The following is a 9,598-nucleotide window of genomic DNA, read 5'->3' as shown; positions in this document are numbered from 1 at the left end:
TGGAAAGATATTTTATTTTCTCTGAAAAATTATTCACATGTTGAAAATTAAAATTATAGAAATTTCTTTTTATCAACCATGAAGGGATTTTAAAAGGAAATTTTATTTTTTAAAATTTCCAAAGATAAAAAAGGAAGTTTTAATTGTTAATTAAAATTATCTTATTTGCTCTACATGAGGTGACCGGCCACATACAATTAATTAGGAAAATTTATTTAATTTTTTCTTAATTAATTGTTGTCAAGGAAAGTTAAGGAAATTTTATTATAAATAAATTTCCTTATTTGCCAAAGCCAAGGAATATAAAAGAAGGGGTAGGGGTGCCTTCATGGTTAACAGCCTCTATTATTTTTCTCCCTCTTTTCCTTGGTGTGGTGGCCGGCCCTTCCCTTTCTCTCTTCTCCTCTTGTTGGCCGAAACCTATCTTCTTGGTGGAGCTTTTGTTTGTGGCCAGATCAAGGAAGGAGAAGAAGGAGAGAAAGCAAGTCTCATCTCTAGCATCCCTTGGAGCATTGGTGGTGGCCGAAATTATTCATCCTTGAAGAAAATTATTGTGGCCGGCCATCCTCTTCCTTTCTTCCTCTTTTGTGGTGGCCGAAACTTATCTCTTGCTTGGAGTTCTTATGGTGGCCGGATACTACTTGGAGAAGAAGAAGAAGAAGGAGAGAAAGCTTGTATCCCTTGGAGCTTGGTTGGTGTTTTGTTCTTCGTCCTTGGTGAAGCTTCTTTGTGATTGGCCGAACTTAGCTAGGAGAAGAAGAAGGTGCTTGGTGGTTTCTCATCTCGGAAGATCGTTGCCCACACAACGTCCTAGGTTAGAAGAGGAATACGGTAGAAGATCAAGTGGTTTTTTCTACAAGGTATAACTAGTAATTTTTCTTTCCGCATCATACTTGTTATTTATGGAAATAATACCAAATACAAGAGGCTTACGATTCTAGAATTTCGAATATGTTTTTCGATGTTGTGTTCTTTTGTTTTTCTTTTCCTTGTGATTTGATTGTTCTTTCGGTTAACCTAAAATTATTTTAGGAAATTAAATATTAGCTTTCTATAAAAGGTTTTGTCTAGTCGGTGGTGGTTGCTCCCATATCCAAGAAGGCCGTGTGCCTCGCCACGTCAGTACTGGGAACCAATTATGGAAATTAATATTTAATGGAATTAATAACTTAAGATGATTTGGGTCGAACGTGTTAAGTTCCGCAGGAGATCCAAGTCAAAACCTAAAAGAACAAATAGATTAAGTTTTGGATCCAACGTGTTAAGTTCCACAGGCGATCCAAAATTTAATTTAAAAGAACACATGGTAGCTAGGCAAAGGTTCAGACCTTTGTACACAATTTTTGTACAGTGGAACCTCTAGGTTTTCCGAGTAGCGACCAACAATTGGTATCAGAGCTAGGGTTTTGCCTCTGTGTATTAGGTATTAGTTTAATTATGCACATGTCATACATAATTTAGGTAGGTTAATAGTAGGATGTGCTAACTTTGTGGATGCAGGATCCAACTATTATGACTTATAGTTATTATGTGTGTGATTGGAACCTTGGACATGTCAATGGCATTTTATTGTGTGTGCATGATTGTATTATAAAATACAGCTGGAGCTGTATTTAGTTTTTTTAGGATTTTATTTTTGATCTAGTTATATGTACATTCCTTTTATGGAATATAGGATCGATGGATGTAAATTTTATTTTATGTTCGATCTAGTTTACATGTACATTCCTTCGAGGAATATAGGATCAAAATGTAAAATTCTATTTATGTCGCGGATCGAATCTTGCAAAGCGTGGAACCTTCTAATGACCAGAGGCGCAGCGGAACTAGGAGCAAGATGGATGCGACAGCTAGATCCGGTGGCAGTGGCCAAATATGGCAGCAGCTTGGGATGACAACACACGGAGGACAACAAGAGATAAAAGCCATAATAGTTGAAAATTAGATTTTCTATTTATTGCTTTTATATTGTGCTGTGTGTGCATGTTAGTTTACATATTTAGTAGGCTAGCATAGTTAAAATTTCTCATTTATAAATAACTAAGTGGGAGAGGGATTTTTAAGTAAATCTCATGGTCTCCATTACTGGTTTGTAAGTGATGCAAACAAGCTTGCGCGTTGGCTCTGAGTGCCTTCCTCCATAACGGATGAGCTTGTTTGTGGATCACTAGAACAGACTTCCATTTTTGGATGACTATAGGAAGTTAATTAAGAGCGTGTGATCTTCCCCAACGGAAGGGGCATAATCTTATTAATGGACTTAGTGTCAAGTAATGGTATACACTTAGACACATCTAATAGTATCCTCCCTATTGGAGTCACTGCTATTATTTGTGTGACCAAATGATACCAACTATTAATTTTATTTGTCAAAAGTTAGGTTGTTGACAAAATAATAAAATTAATGGGTTAAACCCTCCTTTTACAAATGTTGAATTTGTATACGTCCACACTAACGTGGCATACAAAATTCACGGTGTTTGAGAGTTGGTGAATTTAAATAATATTGTTTGAGGAATCAATATTTTTAAATTCAAAAGTTTTTGACCAAATATTTGATCAAAAACTACTAATTTTATTCATTATAAAGTAAAGTTGACAAGATAATAAAATTAATGAATAAAATATTCTCTGTATTTTGTCGTCCACACTATCGTGGCATACAAAATTCATGGGGATTTTAAGGAGTTGATCTTGACCAAGTATTTTTGTGATTCTTAGGATTTAAAATGTTTGTCAATCCCTAGTAGTCATACTATAAGAAAGACTTAGTAATCCCAATTATAATGATTGGAAATAGGACTTGGACATTAAGATAAACTTTTTTAGAACTAAGAACAATATAGGTGTATTTAATTCATTAGTTGAAACATGTTTAGTGGTGTTATCTACCGAGCTCGGAGTGTAGATACAGTGCTATTAATCATGTCCGCATTCATTGCAGGGTTCCGAAAACCCGACAACTAAATGAAAATTAAAACCTTCACTACATGGGCATCAAAATAGTAAAATGGTAGTGTTTGCGGGAGATGTTTATCTTTTGATAAGAATAAAACATGAATTTTGAGTAATTGTCTTTACGCACCAAGTTTAGAAAGAACTAGTTTTCGCTTTCTAAACTATTCAAAGAACTTGATATTCTCTTTTAATAACAAAGTTGTTATTAAGAAAAGAGGAAGTTATCCGTCGCACGTTGGTTGACAATTTATAAATCCAATAACTCTCATGCAACAAATGAAAATTAGTAACACATCTTCTAACTTTTTAAGAGAAAGTAACCTTCAAATGAACCAATTATATCTTTGGCTTCTAAGGTAGGTTATATTAACTTGAGTAGGATTCATTGGTAGTGATGAACTTTTGGGTTCATTAGTAGTGGAAATCTTTCCAACCTCAGTCTTACTTACTTGGAAGGAAAATAACCAAGAAGTTTTTAAGTCTAAGGGGTATTATGGTCAAAGATATGTTGAAATTGGTTCATTCTGATTTGTGTGATCCTATGACTATCCAGACAAGAGGTAGTATTGAATATTTTGTCTATTTTATAGACAACTATTCAAGATACAAATAAATTTACTTAATGTACCGCAAGACTAAGTACTTTGATTAGTTCAAAGAGTACAAGGCTGATGCGGAGAAATGTTAAAGTAAAAGTCACTATGGTAAGATCGTAGTGGCAAGTACCTCTTGGGAGAATTTAGGAGTCACTTATCAGAAGTAGGGATTCAATCCCAACTAACTGCACCTGGTATACCCCAACAGAATGGTGTAGAAAAAGGAAGGTATAGGACTCTTATGGAAATAAGTAGATTGATGAGTTATTTAGAATATTACCAAAATCATTTTAAGGATATACTCTGGAAACGGAAATGAATATAGTACCTTCCAAAGACAGAACAACTCTCTACTCATATAGAATTGCTGAATAGGCGTAAGCCTATTTCGAAGCATATTCAGATTCGGGTAGTCCAACACATATGCAGAAGAGAGACAATGATAAGTTGGACAGGAATTCACTTGTTTGTGGGTTATCCTAGAGAAATGAAAGTAGGTTTATAGTCATAAAAATCAGAAGGTCATTGTTAGCATCAATGACCGATTTTTAGAAAAGGTCATTGTTAGCATCAATGACTGATTTTTCTTATGGGCACATGTAATAAACCATGTGCCCATAAGAAAATTTGTTCTTAAGGAAATAATAAAAGACATGTCTAATCTAGTACCAACTGTACAAGATGAGATACCACAAGGAAACTGCAACACGTATCACAAATGATACACAATTGCAGAAAGTGTCTTGTCGTAGTGGGAGGGTTGTTAGGCAACCTAAAAAGATTCATGTTTTGGGAGAGTTTTTGGACTCGATCCCTGGAGGACATGAACCTGATCTCCGGACATATGACGAAACACTCCAAGATAAAGATGCAACATCTTGGCAAAGAGTAATGAATAACAGAATTAGAATATATGTATTCTAATAAAATCTGGAAGCTTGTAGAACCACCAAATGGTGTAAAAGCCTTTGGGTGTTAAAAGGTCTATAATAGGAAAAGAGGGATAGAAAGGAAGGTAGTAACTTTCAAAGCAAGGCTTGATGAAAAATGAAACTTTTTCACTGGTAGCCATGCTTAAGTCTATCCGGATTCTTTTATCTATTTGGCAAGTGGATGTCAAGACAGCATTCCTTAATGGAAATCTTGATGAAAGCATCCATATAAAGCAACCAGAAGGGTTCATTGCAAAGCGCTAAGAGATTCTTGTGTGCAAGCTCAGTCAGTCTATGGACTGAGGCAAAGCTTCAAGGTCTTGTAACATCCAGTTTATCAAAGTAATTCAGACCTATGGATTTATTTAGTAACCGGGTAAGTCTTGTGTATACAAAAGGTGTGATGGAAGCGTGGTGGTATTTCTTGTACTATACGTAGATAACATTTTTGGTAGTTGGAAACAATATCAAAATGTTGTCAGAAGTAAGGGTATGGTTGTCCAAACAATTCGATATAAAGGACTTGGGAGAATGAATATATTCTTGAGATCAAAGTAATAAGGGATCGCAAGAAAAGAATATTTTACTTATCCCAAGCTTCATACATCGGAAAAATCCTTGCTCGTTTTAAAGCATGCAAAACTCCAAGAAAGGTTTCTTACCTTTTCAGGATGGAGTAACTTTATCTAAAGATATGTCTCTGTAGACATCAAAGGAGATAAAGGAAATAAAGCGATTCTTTATGCTTATGCGGAAGCCTAATGAAGGCTATGACAGAGATAAGAAATCATTATTCTAGGGCATAGTTGGCGTGATATCAAAATAACTCGACAAGGACAATTAAAAGTGATATCAGAAGTACCTTAGAGGCACTAGAGAATATATGCTAGCTTACAAGGCAGTTAATTTGGTCCTTGCGGGTTGCATGGATTTTGACTTCCAATCGGATAGGGACAATAATAAGTCAACCTCGGGGTTTTGTGTTTACTTTAGGAGGTAAAGTCATAACTATGGAAGAGTGATAAGCATAGGTGTTTTTCTGGACTCCACCATAGAAGCTTAGTATATGGCAAGCCTCTAAGGTAGCTATAAAAGCTGAATGACTCAATAATCTCAAGATAGACTTAGATATGATTTCTGGTTTGTCCAAAGATTATTATAATTTATTGTAATAATATTGGTGCAGTAGCAAACTCGAAGAAACCATAAGTCTATAAAGGCAAGTAAACACAATAGAGCGCAAGTACCACCCAATACGAGAAATCGTATAAACGAGGAGAAGTTGTTGCTGCCTAGATTGCATCAGGTGATGACCTATAGATCCTTCCACCGAGGTCCTTAAGGCAAGAGCTTTTGATGGATATGTTGAAGGGTTAGGAATCAGATGTATGGCAACAGATATAGCAGCTTAGTCTTTTAGTATAAGTGGGAGAATGTTAGAGTGTATACTAAAAGCCTAGCTTTTGGTATAAACATTTATCTAGAAATAAGAATCACATTGGTCAAATGTCTACATTTATGATAAATGTAGTTGTTCAATTAATTTATATTGTAGATAACATGGTGTGTGGTGTCACACACAGAGGATCATGTTATCAGTATCTTATAAATTATAAACAGTAGCTCACGACCATAATGGAAAGGAACAAACCATTGAAAGGTCGTAGTGTAATTAGGTATCAGTTTATCTTGACTGTATAATTACACTAGTACACTCAGAGTGTATTGAGTAGGACCATTTGAGGTCGTTTCTTTTATACTGACTTTATAAAGAAACAAAGACCTCGGTTATTATGGAAGCGTGTGCTCTTAATCCTAATATAATAACAAGCACATATATTTGATATTTATTTCTTTAATTTATCAATGGGTGAGATTTAGTTCGATAAATCAATAAGCCCGATAAGTTGGGAAATGATATCACTTATAGTGTGTGTTGTTGATTATAAAAAGAAACTGTGTCCTAGAGATACTAGGTTGATAATGTCCTCAAGAGGAGCTCATAAGGATTGTCATGTTAAACCCTGCAGGTGGACTTAGTCCGACATGATAATAAGGTTGAGTGATACTACTCTTGGACTAAGATATTAATTAAATGAGTTGTCAGTAACTCACTTAATTAGTGGACATTCGATATCTTAAACACAGGGAGACTAACACACTCATAATAAGAAGGAGCCCAAAAATGTAATTTGGGATTGGTGCGGTAGTTCAATAATAGTTCTCTAGTGGAATGAATTATTATTGATAAAATTAAGTTGTGTGTTCGGGGCGAACACGGGATGCTTAATTTTATCGGGAGACCAAAACCAATTCATCCTCTCGGTCCCTATCTTAGCTTCTTATTTATAGAGTACTATACCCACCTATACCCACCTTCATACCCATGAGAAAGGAGCCGGCCAAGCTAGCTTGTGGTTCAAGCTAGGGCCGGCCAAGCCTTGGTTCATGGGTGGCCGGCCCTAGCTTGAACCCAAGCTTAGGTGGCCGGCCCCCATTAAATTAAAAAGAATTTTAATTTTAATTTTAATTTTTATTATGTGGAAGATATAATTTATTACAGAGAATTAAAATTAAAATATCTCTCTTTTTAAAAAGATCTACAAAAAGATTAAAAGAAAGAGATTAGATCTCTTTCCTTATTTGTAGATTGGAAAGATATTTTATTTTCTCTGAAAAATTATTCACATGTTGAAAATTAAAATTATAGAAATTTCTTTTTATCAACCATGAAGGGTTTTTAAAAGGAAATTTTATTTTTTAAAATTTCCAAAGATAAAAAAGGAAGTTTTAATTGTTAATTAAAATTATCCTATTTGCTCTACATGAGGTGGCCGGCCACATACAATTAATTAGGAAAATTTATTTAATTTTTTCTTAATTAATTGTTGTCAAGGAAAGTTAAGGAAATTTTATTATAAATAAATTTCCTTATTTGCCAAAGCCAAGGAATATAAAAGAAGGGGTAGGGGTGCCTTCATGGTGAACAACCTCTATTATTTTTCTCCCTCTTTCCCTTGGTGTGGTGGCCGGCCCTTCCCTTTCTCTCTTCTCCTCTTGTTGGCCGAAACCTATCTTCTTGGTGGAGCTTTTGTTTGTGGCCGGATCAAGGAAGGAGAAGAAGGAGAGAAAGCAAGTCTCATCTCTAGCATCCCTTGGAGCATTGGTGGTGGGCGAAATTATTCATCATTGAAGAAAATTATTGTGGCCGGCCATCCTCTTCCTTTCTTCCTCTTTTGTGGTGGCCGAAACTTATCTCTTGCTTGGAGTTCTTGTGGTGGCCGGATACTACTTGGAGAAGAAGAAGAAGAAGGAGAGAAAGCTTGTATCCCTTGGAGCTTGGTTGGTGTTTTGTTCTTCGTCCTTGGTGAAGCTTCTTTGTGATTGGCCGAACCTAGCTAGGAGAAGAAGAAGGTGTTTGGTGGTTTCTCATCTCGGAAGATCGTTGCCCACACAACGTCCGAGGTTAGAAGAGGAATACGGTAGAAGATCAAGAGGTTTTTTCTACAAGGTATAACTAGTAATTTTTCTTTCCGCATCATACTAGTTATTTATGGAAATAATACCAAATACAAGAGACTTACGATTCTAGAATTTCGAATATGTTTTTCGATGTTGTGTTCTTTTGTTTTTCTTTTCCTTGTGATTTGATTGTTCTTTTCGGTTAACCTAAAGTTATTTTAGGAAATTAAATATTAGCTTTCTATAAAAGGTTTTGTCTAGTCAGTGGTGGTTGCTCCCATATCCAAGAAGGCCGTGTGCCTCGCCACGTCAGTACTAGGAACCAATTATGGAAATTAATATTTAATGGAATTAATAACTTAAGGTGATTTGGGTCGAACGTGTTAAGTTCCGCAGGAGATCCAAGTCAAAACCTAAAAGAACAAATAGATTAAGTTTTGGATCAAACGTGTTAAGTTCCGCAGGCGATCCAAAATTTAATTTAAAAGAACACATGGTAGCTAGGAAAAGGTTCAGACCTTTGTACAAAATTTTTGTACAGTGGAACCTCTAGATTTTCCGGGTAGCAACCAACACGCTTCAACTCCTAGAAGCTGGTCTTGTCATCCTCAGTCCAAGTGAACTTCACACCTTACCAGGTCAGACGTGTCAGTGACCTAGCTATCCGAGAGAAACCCTCAACGTATCTCCTGAAATATCGAACCAAATAAAGGAAGTTGCGAGCCTCTTCTATAGACTCCGTCTACTCCCAACGGTAACAACCTCGATCTTCTGTTGAACCACGGTATACTCCTACTGGTGACCGTGTCTCTCAAACATCTCACAGAAGACAACCAAAATACGCACTACTAATCTTCACATTTAGACGTTTCCATCGAAGCATCTCTAGAACTATGCAAAGATGAAGTGCGTAACTCACCGTGGATCCGAAATAATGTCCAAACTATGAAAACATCCTGGGAATACCAAAATCATCATTCAGTCTCTGAAAACATCTAAGACTTCCCAAACCCTAATGGAAAAAATCATGACACATAATGTCCGTATCACAGACATGTCTAACCATAAGATCCCTGACAATAAGTCTGTAATATAATCACCAACAATACAAATCACCAAAGAATAGATCCACCAGTGTGAGAGCAACGCTCCATCACAAGAAATACCACATATGTGGGAGCAATGCTCTACCACAAACAATCCGTAATATGTGGGAGCAACGCTCCACCACAACAATCCAAATATGTAAGAGCAACGCTCTATCACAAACCAATAATAATATGTGGGAGAACGATCCATAAATGTCCAAAGCACCTAACTATCCAACTAGAGGCTGCACGAGATCACTCAACCACATATCACTGTGGGCAGCCAAAGGTATAACAATCCAGCAATCAATCAAACTCATCGTCAAATCTATCAACATCGTAGGGAGTCACCCACTGATAAGAATATGGGTTGACAGGGTAATCCAACAAATAACATAATGCAGACACTCCACATCCTGCATTCAACATAAGTAGAATCATCACGATGCTACCAACAATACACCTGGCACACGTGCTCACACAACACAGCTATGATCGACATAATCATCCAATTAGTACACACCAAACAGACTCATAGCACAGGTATAAATCAGTGTGATAC

Source organism: Zingiber officinale, chromosome 9A (assembly GCF_018446385.1).
Source record: "Zingiber officinale cultivar Zhangliang chromosome 9A, Zo_v1.1, whole genome shotgun sequence".
NCBI lineage: Eukaryota > Viridiplantae > Streptophyta > Magnoliopsida > Zingiberales > Zingiberaceae > Zingiber > Zingiber officinale.
Note: the sequence above shows the minus strand (reverse complement) of the source record.